Source organism: Ursus americanus, chromosome 14, assembly GCF_024610735.1.
Source record: "Ursus americanus isolate L20-20 chromosome 14, mUrsAme1.1.p, whole genome shotgun sequence".
NCBI lineage: Eukaryota > Metazoa > Chordata > Mammalia > Carnivora > Ursidae > Ursus > Ursus americanus.
Genome location: NC_142140.1, coordinates 13,273,152 through 13,285,788, shown reverse-complemented (window position 1 = coordinate 13,285,788; position 12,637 = coordinate 13,273,152). Strand labels below are relative to the sequence as shown.

The following is a 12,637-nucleotide window of genomic DNA, read 5'->3' as shown; positions in this document are numbered from 1 at the left end:
TCTTGTTTGCCTTTCCAACCTCCTATCAAAAATCAAGTTACTGAATGCAGGCCAGTCTTTTTCTTCTTTTCAGTCATCCCAGGCCAAGAATACAGAAAAGGGATTCTTGGCCCTAGTACCACAGCCCATCTTATTTTTTTTTTTAAGATTTATTTCTTTATTTTAGATAGAGAGAGAGAGCATTTGTATGTATGTGCGAGTGGTGGGAGAGGCAGACGGAGAGGGAGAGAGAACACTGAGATCATGACCTAAGCTGTAATCAAGAGTCGGCCGCTTAACTGACTGAGCCACCTAGGTGCCCCACCAGAGCCCATCTTACAACTCAACCCAGTACAACTCAAAATAGATTTTGGAGGCAAAGTGCCTAGATTTCAATCTGGACTCATCAGCTTGCTATGGATTCAACCCTAGGCAAGTTTTTTAGACTTGCTAAGCCTCTCTTTTCTCATCTATAAAATGTGGATAATGAAATCCACTTCACAAGGACACTAGTTCAATGAGACAATGGATGTGCAATAGACAGGATGCCCCTCTACCACCGTCCCCCCAAAAATGCCCATGTCCTAAACCCCAGAAAATGTGAACACGGCAAAAATTATGTTGTACATGGAATTAAGGTTGCAGACCTTAAAATAGGAAAACTGTCTTGGATTATCTGAGTAGGATCCATCTCATCACATGGGCCCTTAAAAGTAGAAGAGGAAGGCAGAAAAGTCAGTCTGAGATGAAGTGGCAGGAGAGTTCCAAAGCATGAAAGGAACTTAACTTACCATTGCTGGGTTTGAAGATGGAGGAAGAAAGCCATAAGCCAAGATATACAAGTGGCCTCTGGAAGCTGGGAATAACCCTCATCTGACAGCCAGCAAGAAAATAAGGACCTTGGGATGCCTGGGTGGCTCAGTCGGTTAAGTGTCTGCCTTAGGCTCAGGTCATCATCCCAGCGTCCTAAGACCGAGTCCCGCATCGGGCCCCTTGCTCAGCGGGGAGCCTGCTGAAAGAGATTCTCTCCCAAAGCTTCCAGAAAGGAATGAAGCCATCCCAACACCTTGATTTTAGCCCAATGAACCATCCCTCATGTTAGACTTCCGACCTGTAGATTGAAATAGAAAATTTGTGGTGTATTAAGCTGCTAAGTTTGTGGTAATTTGTTATCACAGCAATGGAAAAGTGATACAGAATGTCAAGTACTTAGAATGTGCTGTACACAAAGTAAACACTAGAATTCCAGCAATTTGATGATGGTGATGATGTTGATGATGAAGATGACAACAGTGAACTTAGGTTCCATCTGAAATACAAATATTAAACCTGAAAATGATCACAAGATTAACTATTATGGAGGCCTTCCTACAGGAATGATATCATATTAAATGCTTTCTATGTGGCAAATTATTTCATCTAATTTTCACAACTATCCTATGAAGTAGATGTGATTATCCCCCTTTCACAAGGTGAAACTGGAGTTCAGAGAAGAAAAGTTCATTCATCTCATACTGAATTCTGCTCTAAGGAATTTGTGTTATGTAGAAGTTATCAAGAACATAAGACACTTCTAAGGGGGGGGCGAATTCCTAATGTCTTGAAAGACAGAAACACAGCACAATGGATTATTCCTTTAATGGACATAGATGCTTATGCAGCCCTTTATATAAATGCCTCAAGCGATGCAGTTGGAGTTCTTTGAAGTCAAGTTAAACAGGGAGAGGTGCATAGAAACATTAGAACTTGCAATTGTTTAAGAGACAAAATAATTGTGCTGTTTGAATAAGACCGTCCTGACCATGTACCCACTGAGAGCCCAAAGCATGTGAGTTTTAAATAAGGAAATGAACCCCAATACTCAGTAGCTCAGGGAACAGGAAATGGATTTTAGATGGACTGACACAGAGTTTAGAAATGTGATCAAATGTGCAGCCTCTTTTGATTGAAGTCTAAAGGGATGATTTGATTCTTCTTTTCCCAAGCAGAATACAATTTTAGGTCACTCGTTATATCATAAGAAAAACCCATAAAAGTATCCTTCAATAAGCAGACCCCACAGAAGTTTCTAAAGCAAACTTTAGACCACTGTTTCTCAATGTGTAGTCAACCAACCACCTACATCAAAATCATTTGGACTGTCTGATAGAAATATAGATTCCTAGGCCCCACTCCAGAGGCAGTGAATTTGCAGAGGCCCAAAAATCTGTATTTGTAACAAGCTCCTTAGGTGATTCTCTTGCAAATCAGAGTTCGAGAAAGCTTTACGTAGAGATTTCAAGGGCTTCCAAAGGTAAGTCAGTCCTCATCAACAGTGAGACATTCCACAGCTGGCACCAGGAGAAATAGTGACATAAATGTTACTCCTACCCTGCCTCTAGGGTTTTATAGGCAAGTAGCTACACTATAGGATGGATTTAAGTAATACACAGAGGTATCAGTGGATAGCTCTGGAAACATGGAAACAGAGCAGCTGATTCTGGCTGGGGCTTTCCTTCCAGGATTTCAGGAAGAGGTATCATTCAGGCAGAGTCTGAGAATAAGATCAGCAGCTTATGGGCAGTATGGGAGAACAAGCTTCACGGGGAGTCAAGGGGACCAAGGTGAACGGGGCATGAAGGCGTGTCTAGGATACAGTGCACAGACCAATACTGCTGTGGAAGACAGGTCCTCAAAGGCTATAAGTGGAGGAGAAAGAAAATTAGTCTAGCTAATTAGACCAGTCTAGGCATCAGTGATCATAATAACATGAGGGGCAAGGGGCATTTCAGTATAAGTCGGTCTATAGTTTCAAAATGAAACAGGCTATGCATTACTTTGTTACTGCCATAACAAATTACCACAAGATGAGTGGCTTAAAACAACAGAAGCTTATTCTTTCACAGATCTGGAGGCCAGAAGCCCAAAATCAAGTGTTGGCCGGGCTGTGCTCCCCCCAAAGAGAATCCTCCCTTGCCTCTTTCAGCTTCTGGCAGCTCTAGGCATTTCTTGGTTTCTGGTTATCATGCCAATCTCTGTGTCTGTCTTCACAAGGTCTTCTTATCTTCTCCCTGTGTCTTCTCCTTTCTGTCTCTTATAAGGACATTTGTCATTGCCCTTAGGATCCACCCAGATAATCCAGGATGATCTCATATTGAGATACTTAATTACATGTACAAAGACCCTTTTTTTCCAAAATCAGGTCAACATTCACAAAGGGCAGGACATGAACATACTTTTTCAGGCATCACCATGCAAGCCACTATAGGCTACCATAAGATAGTGTAATATAGAATACTTTTTGAAAGAAGACCTATTGTGTATTTGGCACACTTGTTAGTGTGTAAAATGGTGATAATAAATATTTTATAGGGTTGTTGTGAGGATTAGGATAATAATATCTACCTAGGATAGCTAGCATAGTATCTTGTGCATAGTGGATTTTCAATTAATTGTAGCTTATGGTAATAGTATAAAGGACCAATACTGTGTGAGATCTATTAGAGAGGCCATATAGTTTTGGGGTTAAATGCACACACAGAGTTGAGAGATGAATTCCCTGGGTGCAATTCTTATCTCTATAATGGCCTGTGTGACCTGGGTAAAGTGACAGCCTCTTAAGGTTTTTTAAATCTGAAGTTTGTAGGGGGCGCCTGGGTGGCACAGCGGTTAAGCGTCTGCCTTCGGCTCAGGGCGTGATCCCGGCGTTATGGGATCGAGCCCCACATCAGGCTCCTCCGCTATGAGCCTGCTTCTTCCTCTCCCACTCTCCCTGCTTGTGTTCCCTCTCTCACTGGCTGTGTCTATCTCTGTCAAATAAATAAATAAAATCTTTAAAAATAAATAAATAAATCTGAAGTTTGTAAATGGAGTTTATAATATTAACTACACAAAGAAGTTGTTGTTAGGGTTTTAAAAAAAAAAAGTAACGTATGTAAAACACTCAGCCCCATGGCTGGCACATAATAAGTCTGCTACTTAATGATTATGAGGATGAGACAGAGGGCCACATCTGAGAAAGTCCAGTCACTCATACACAGAGACCTAGTGTTTAGAGCATAAATAAGGCACTTTTATATGTGATATCCACTTGGGTCTCTGACAAATTGTCATCTTACTATTTTGTGGCTCTGCCCTGGCCAATAAGACTGCCCCTCCAGATGCTCAGGGAGAGGCCTGCTCCCTGGACCATATTTGTTACCAAGTTAAGTACAATGAGGATTTTCTGGTGACTTTTGAAGGACAAAAGAGCAAAGAGGAAATGTAGGCACTATGGAAAAGAAAATCTGTGTGTAGAGTCCTGTAACTCTTTCCATGGGCCTGAGGGAAGGCTGCTGCCAGAGGAGCTTTCTCACCCCATCACTTAACATTTCCTTCTTTGTTATGATACCCTTAAATGAATCTATGTGGAAAATCAGACCTGGTCAACTGACACTTGCTTGGACCAGAGAAGCTACACAGAGCCCCACTGTGAGCAGAAACTAACATGATAACCTACTCTGATACTAGAAGTTCTGTCCCTGCTTCAACAGAGTGGAGGGGCTTTGCTCTAAAGTAAAATTTTAAAAATCAAAAGCTAATTAATTGTCAGAGTGCCTGTGTGAAGAAGATACTAGGCGGCTTTTGTCCTTTCCATTTTAGGCTGAGATCAGTGAGGCAGAAACAAGAGGCTAAGATGAAAGCGCATGGTGAGTCACAGAGAACTTGGTGGAGACACTCAGAAAGTCTTGACAGTCAAGTTTAAGTCAAAAGATCTATTAGCCTTGTGACCTTAAAGAAACCACTTTATTTCTCCAACTCAATCATCTCATCTGTAAAATGGAGATAATAAAATACCTTGGCTACCCTACAAGCTAGTTTTGAGAAGCAATTGGGGTAAGAGAAATAAAGAGATTTAGAAATTATAAAGTGTAATAAAATGTAAATGAATGAAATAAGTATATCTGTCATGTCATCAAATCTTTATAACAACTCCAAGATGTGGGCAAAAGTTATTATACCCATTTACTGATGGGGGGAGAAAGAAAAGGAAGAGGACTAAGCTATTTGCTTGAAGTCTCTCAGAAAGCTGGTTACCAAGCCAAGACCAGTACTCCCTGGGTCCATTACTCACTGGCTCTTACCTGTGCTGGTTGTGCTCTGTGCTATTTCCCCATATCCACTCTCTGGATTCCTTTCTGTGCATCACACAACCTCCTGTTTCCTCTGACTTCAGGTTGGAATGGCCAATAGAAAGATCAGAAGGTAGAAGGAGACAGTGTGGGGTATTTCTTCCACTGTTCTCTCCCCGCCTCAGCACTGTGGCTCTGGCAATGGTTGCAACCCTCTACAACTTCAACCCATGTCTAGAGCCTCGATCCACAATGATAGGTCTCATGGGGCTCCAATAACATTGGGTCTCCACACTCACTCTTTGCTCTTCAGACTTACACAGTAAACAGCTTCTTTTTATTGCTAATCCCTGGCACCTCATAATCTCTTCCTGGGTGTCTCAGCCCTGCCTACACATCTCTAAATAGTACCTTCTTTAAATTCTCTGCAAAATTCCAGTTGAGCATGCCTTCTGTTTTCTGCTGGGTTTCTGACTGATAAACACCCCTTTTCAAACTATTTGTTCACAGGCTGCCAAGGAAACTTTCACCACCTTGTTTCCAATTCCACTCTCAGCCCTCTCCCTCTCTCTCCTCAGATTTCTTCCACAGAAAGTCACAGACCACCTCCATCCTCCAGGCAGTAATTCACCATGGGCCTGCACTGCCCTTTCCTAATTTTTCTTTATTAATTTAAAAACTCCTAAGCCCTCTCCTTAGCTCCTTTACCCCCACCTTCTCTGTCTCATACTTTGTTTCCCCGCAGTAGAGAATTTGGACTGTTGAATCTGTCTGCTGTATATTCTGGATTGAGAAACAGAATTAAAATCCTCTCTGAATACCTTAGGGGAAACATAGTCTATTCACACCCATGTTTCTTCGAACTCTAAATTTTTAAACTATGAAGAAGAAGAAGGAGGAGGAGGAGGAGGAGGAGGAGGAGGAGGAGGAGGAGGAGGAGGAGGAGGAGGAGAAGGAGAAGGAGAAGGAGAAGAAGAAGAAGAAGAAGAAGAAGAAGAAGAAGAAGAAGAAGAAGAAGAAGAAAATTCTGCCTAAAAGGGATAAAAAAAAATTGACCACCTTATCAATTTTGCCCTCAAGGTTATACAGAGTATTCCCATACTGGCAGCACAATCAAGTTCATCTTCTTTCAGACTAGATCACTATTGTTACTAGGCACATGGGCTGCTAACTATCTCCAAGGCTGCAATAAATCAGTGGCCCAACGGTCTTTTCCACCATCAAAATTTATGGCAGGAACAGTCACAATAGTCATTTTGGCCTCCAGGGTGCTTTCTCACTAAAGACCATGAGTTTGGTGGTTAGACATAACCTATAATAATAGCTTTGTCTTTCTAGTGTGTGGCTGGAGGGAAAAAAATAAATAAAAATGCCCTTGCTTTCCTTTGTTAGAATGCACAATGGAAGCATCCAAGAGCTGACATATCATTCAGGATTTCTAAGCCCCCTCCTCCCCTCCTTGCTGTGAAAAATAATGATCTGTTGATCTCTAATTGTCATTCAAACTGTGGGCCCATGAAGCCAGCATCTGTCTGTGCATTGGCCTTCTCTTCTCTAAATGTACTGGCTGTCACCAAAAGGGAAATAGCACTTTTTGTGACACTTTCCAAACTACATTACTCATGAAGAGCTGACAATAATTACCAACAAATTGAAATGGATGCCCAAAATTACAACTGTAGAGCCTACAAAATAACTGGTATTTTTACTACAGTTCAAGAGTATAAGACTTCATAAGTGATTTTATGACATTTTGGCTACTGATCACAGGTACAAATTATCCATGCTCAATTAAAGAAAGATGAAAGTTCAGCTTTCTATAATTAAACCAATAACTTGTTCAGCCTCAGGGCTGGAAATAAATGTTAAGGATTTTTGTCTCTTGTAATCCTGAATGAATAATTAAAGAGGAAAATTCTACTATCCTTGACTTTCTTAAAATCAAGTCCTTATACATACTGGAAATTATTCATGACGAAACTCTTAGACAAGGAAAAAATAAGTCATTCTCACACTCTTTTGGCTACTATGTAGTGAATGACTTTCTTCACTAATTCAGTTTTGAGTATTGTATCATTTAGATCAGGCTTGGTAAATCAAACCTTCTTTGGATCCTGCTGCAAACATGATATGAAACTTGAAAAACACCTAAGAGTATATTTCAGTGTGAAAGAAAAAGCCCAAATAACGAGCTCTGCAATTTACTGCTTTTCCTTATCTGTAAAATGGGACAGGATGATCAGTTGTATACACTAACTTGGCTAGGCTTTGTCCTCATTTAGTCGGTCAAACACTAATCTAGGTGTTGCTATGAAGGCATTTTGTAGACATGATTAAAGTTTATAGTTAGCTGAGTTAAGTAAAGGAGATGAACCTAGACAATCTGGATGGGCCGATTCAATCAATTGAAAGTCCCCAAGAGCAGAATTGAGGCTTCCTTGAAGAGGAAATTTCAGCTGTGCTTTCAGCTCATGCCCAGGAATTCCAACCTCCCCTTCCTGAGAGCTTGCCCTACAGATTGCAGACTAGTATAGCCAACCCCTCTTGTATAAACCAATTGCTTGCAATAAATCTATTTACCTACTTAGCTATCTCTATCCTAGTGGTTCTGTGTTTCTGGTTGTATCTGACTGATACATAGGGATAATAATGGCTATTCTGTAGGAGTGCTATATTAACAAAATGAGATTATATGCATAAAAATTCTTTTATCACAAAATGAATGTAAGGAAATATATGTAGTATTACTGTTTGATGTGACTAACTCCAATCCAGCTAATAACTCCATATAAATGACACTCTTTCCTAACAGGCCATACCAAACCACTGTGTTCTCCAGATATTGCAAATTCTCTTACATTCTCATACTGCTTTTTAACACTACCAGACCCTGCTTTACAGTTCTAAAGACTAAGACAATCACCCCAAACCTACAAGCATCAGGATGTGGTACCCTTCTCATGAAACTAATAAAGAACCAGAGAAAGAGTCTGTGAACAAGGGTATCAGAGATCAAGGTGAAGGTGTAAGGTCGGTGTTCGAACAGAAGCTTAGACAAGCCTGAGATAAAGAATGATTCCAGAGTCAGAGCTAAAGGATAACAAGTTAAATCAGTAGGTGGAAAGGTGGGGGGGGACCCACTCTAGAGAAGTCACGTCTTACCTGAGTCTGGGCGGGCTCAGATCCCAGGGGGTGGGTGAGGTGATGGGCTGGGAAAAGAGGACTTCTGATCTAAATGGTATTCCAAATGACGCTTAGGATCAGGAGTTCTCATACTTGAGAATCAGGTGACTAGTAGCACCTTGTGGGAGAGATAATCATCAAATTTAGTTCCTTTTCTTTCAGGTCACACAGTCAAATTATATCCCCCAGTCTCCCTTGCAGTTAGATCTGGCTGTAAGACTGAGTTTTAGCCAGTGGGATGACAGTGGTGTTCCAGGCTCATAAACACTTCCCATGCACAACTCTTCCTGCTCTTTTCCTCTGCTTTCTGGCTGATATGGAGCCAATCCCCAGGATAGCCATAAAAGCCACATAGTGAAGGTGGAAAAGCCACAAGATTCAAAGAGCTTAGGTCCCTGGGTCACTACTTGAAGGAGAGGTATCCGGAAGAGTTAACTGCCTAAAAACAGCTACATTAGATTATTATGTTAGCAAATATGAACTTGAACTGTGTTAAGCCACTGAAATTTGGGGGTTTATCTGCTAGGTCAGCCAGCTAACAAAAACTGTTAATGAATTTGGCACAGTGCTGCCCCCCCCAAAAAAACAAAACAAACAAACAAACAAAAAAACAACTTAAAATATACAACACTGGCTTACTCAGGTAGCCAATAGCAAAGAAAATGAGAGTGGAATGTGGGAGACGGGAACTCATGTTACTCAGGAGAACAATCCAGAACTTAAGCCAAGATTAGAGGCTTGTCCTAAAGTCACAATAACAGTATGATCACTATTTTAACTTTTTCCTCCCAATTTCCTTCTCCATAATGGCCAGATTCCTCTTTCCTATCTCCCATTTCCCCTCTTCAATCCTTTAATCAGACTGCTTATCCTATCTGAATACACCATCCTTTCCTCTTCTCATCCAAATCCTATTCTTTCTCAACACCAGATCAAGCCTCGCCTCTCTCTAGAGGTGAGAGCACTTCTAGAATTATTTTAACACATGGCAATCCCATCCTCCTCTAAATATACTGTTCAGACCACTCATCTGGACATTCAATCACACACTGTTCTGTAATGTCCTTTAATTTTCACCCCATGGATGCATTGTAAATCTCTTTAGGGAGTCCAAGCCATATATTAATTGATCCTCCTACCCAGCACCTTGTAGAGCAATGGACATGCATAGTGGTTCTTAGTTAATGTCAAAAATGTATCATATTTCACTCGCTCTAACTTTCATAGTAAAACCAATAGTAAGCTGAGATGGTCAATGAAGAAAAGATGCTAATACAACATAGTAGGGATGGCCAAGAGGTGTCTTTGGAACACTAACACCAATGGAGTAGTAGTATGGCTGCAGGAGCACTATGATGAGTTGGACTGTAAGTCCATATACAGGTTCCTCAGGAAGGAGTGCTGCCATCAATTAGCAGTATCTGCATGGCATTGGGTAGGGAAGTGCATCATGAAGTTTTACTTTTCGCAATAGGCTTATAGTAAATGATTATGATGGTTAGAGTACTCAAGTTTTTTATAGCCAACTGCCTACTGACAATACCACTTGGATGTCACCCTGGCATCTCATACTCTTTTTATCTAATACTACACTCTTAATCTTATACACTCATATCTTGTCTTCTCCCAGCCTTCTTCATCTCAGTAAGTGACACTGCCGCATAATCAGCTCCTCAAGGCAAAAATCAAAGAGTCAATCTTGATTACTCATTCACTTTACCTCACTCTCTCCCAACATCCTGCCAATTCTATCTCCAAAATATCTTCATTTTGTCTATTCCTCTCCTTCTCCTCCAGTCTACTACCTTAGTTCACTCCATCACCATCTCTTATCCAAGACTATTGAAATAAATTACTAGCTGATCTGTTTTTATTTTGTTGTCATCCAATAGCCTATTCTCATGACAACAGCAGAATGATTTTTAAAATCATTAATCAAATATTGTCACTCCACTGCTTGAAACTTTCCAGTAGGCTTCCTTCTCTTTGTACTTACAATCAAACTTGAACTCCTTTTAATGGCCTAAAACCTACAAATTTGCTTTACCGACCTCTTTGACTTGTATTACCCTAGGTCACTGGGCTTCTGCCACGCTCAGCTTCAAACACATCAAAGTATATCCCTGCCTACAGACTTTGAATTTGCTATTCCTTCTGTCTGGAATTCTCCTGCCTCAGATTTTTTCATGGCTGGTGCTTTTATGTATTTCAAATCTCAGCTTAAATGCTAACTCTTCAGTGAGACCTCCCTGGCTACCTTGTATAAAATATCCTCCAAGTTCATCATTCTTTATCATTGTACCCTATTCACTTCTGGAATTATTTGTTTTCCTGCATTTTTTTCTATCTCCCTCACTGGATCATTAGCTCCATAAAAACAGGAATCTTGTCTAACTTCATCATTGCTATATTCCCAGCGCTGTGACCTTGGTAATCTCATTCCCCTTCATAACCTTTATTTTCCCCATTTTTAAGATGAGAGCTTGGGATTAGGAACTCACTAGAGAGAGGCTCTGACATTCTTTGCATCCACAATTCCAAGGAGGCTTTAGAGCTCAGAGCTTTCCAGACACTGACATTTCTAAATGCATTTTTCAAATGAAGTCAACCCCCTCAGGCAGCCCAGTGGGGAGGTCATAGAAAGCCAGCAAGAAGGAAGTCTGGTGAGCTGAATTACACAGTTCCTTGCCATGCCACTCCACCCATACTGAGGAGATGCAGCTCATTAGGTACTAAATGTTTAGTGACTGTCACTATTAATTGGTGGGTATTAATACTCTAAGGAGACAGTAAATCTCACACTGGACTCAATGACATCAGTCCCTTGTAGTCAGACAAAGCATTAGCACTAAAGCACTACAAAAAAGAACCCAGAGATTTTTCCTTCCCTGCTTGTAAGAGTAAATACTGGCTGCTATTTATACTGAGCATTTACCAGGATCTATATTAAATATTTTATATTTCTTTATCATTTCATCTTCACAATAAGCCTAAAAAATAGGTACTTATATTATCCTCAATTTATGGTTGAGAAAACTTTCATACAGAGAGAAGTCCTTTGCCAAAGATCACAGAGCTAATAAGTGATGGATCCTAGATTTTAATTGGGGTCTGTCTTATTCTGAACCCTATGATCTTAACTACTAATATAGCCTGTTTCTAATCATTATCATCTCATCATATGATTACAATTATTTTTACCAAAACCTTTCCTATTCAAGTCTGAGCTCAAGTGCCGTTTCTTCCATGAGGATATATCTGACCTCCAGACACACCCACCCACCATCTTATCTTTTCCTGCATTAGTCATATGGAATCAATCACAAAGGGGAAGGAAGGTTAGTAACTAACACTCATTAAGCATATACTACACACACTGTCACAACAAAAGCTTATCTCATTCTCACAAATATCCTAGGCATTAAATCTGTTCTGAAATGTGAAATGGCTTGAGCAGGGTATTATGGCTCAACGTGGCAGAATCAGAACTTAAACCCCTGGTTGGCTTGGTATCTGCCTGAGCCCAAGGCATTTCCACAAAGTTACTCTGAACTCTCCATTACACCCTAGATTAAATAAATCCCCCTTTCATAAATCCTCAAAGTTCCATGAACCTCTTCTTTGTAGTATTTTTCATAGTTATAATTTTATATATAATTATATGACTAATTTTAACTTCCTTTTTATAGCCCTTAACTCCATGAGGCAATGAATATATCTCCTTTTGCTCTACTAAATCCCCAGCACTCAACAAATATGTTTAACTGAATGAATAAACTGTGTACGTTCGAATTGTTTTTCATCTTCTGTCTCACTGTGTGTAGCAATCTATATGAGCTTCCTAGAGCTGCCACATCAAAATATTCACAAGTTATGTGGCTTAAAATAATGAAAATTTACTGTCTCCTAGTTCGAAGTTTAGAAGTCAGAAATCAAGGTGTCAGCAGGGTTATGTTCCCTCTGAAACCTGTAATGGAATCCTTCCTTGCCTCTTTGTAGCTTGTGGTGATTTGCTAGAAAGCTTTAGCATTCTTGGTTTATAGCTGCATCACTCCAGTCTCAATCCTCATGGTCACATGGCATTCCTCCTGTCTGTATCTTCACAAAACCATCTTCTAATATGGACATCAGTCATATTGGATAAGGGGCCTACCCTACTCCACTATGACCTCATCTTAATGGACTTTATTTCCAAATAAAGTCACATTTTGAGGTCCTAGGGCTAGAACTTCAATATAATCTTTTTAAGGCGGGGACACAATTCAATCCATAAAACAACGTTATGGGTAAGATTTTCAGGAGATATTATTATTAATGGGTTGAAAGAATTTACATGAAATTTACAGGTATATAGTCTAACCTCCTCATTCTATGCATAAGAAAAC

General features: G+C 40.2%; 1 long non-coding RNA gene across 1 annotated transcript in view; it reads right to left on the bottom strand.

The window, feature by feature from the left end:
- LOC123799163 (uncharacterized) overlaps window positions 1-12,637 on the bottom strand; it is a 601,123-nt gene that overhangs the window by 367,087 nt on the left and 221,399 nt on the right. The window contains exon 4 of the long non-coding RNA XR_015726632.1: window positions 8,232-8,370. This is a non-coding gene — a long non-coding RNA (uncharacterized LOC123799163). The remainder of the gene's footprint in view (window positions 1-8,231; window positions 8,371-12,637) is intronic.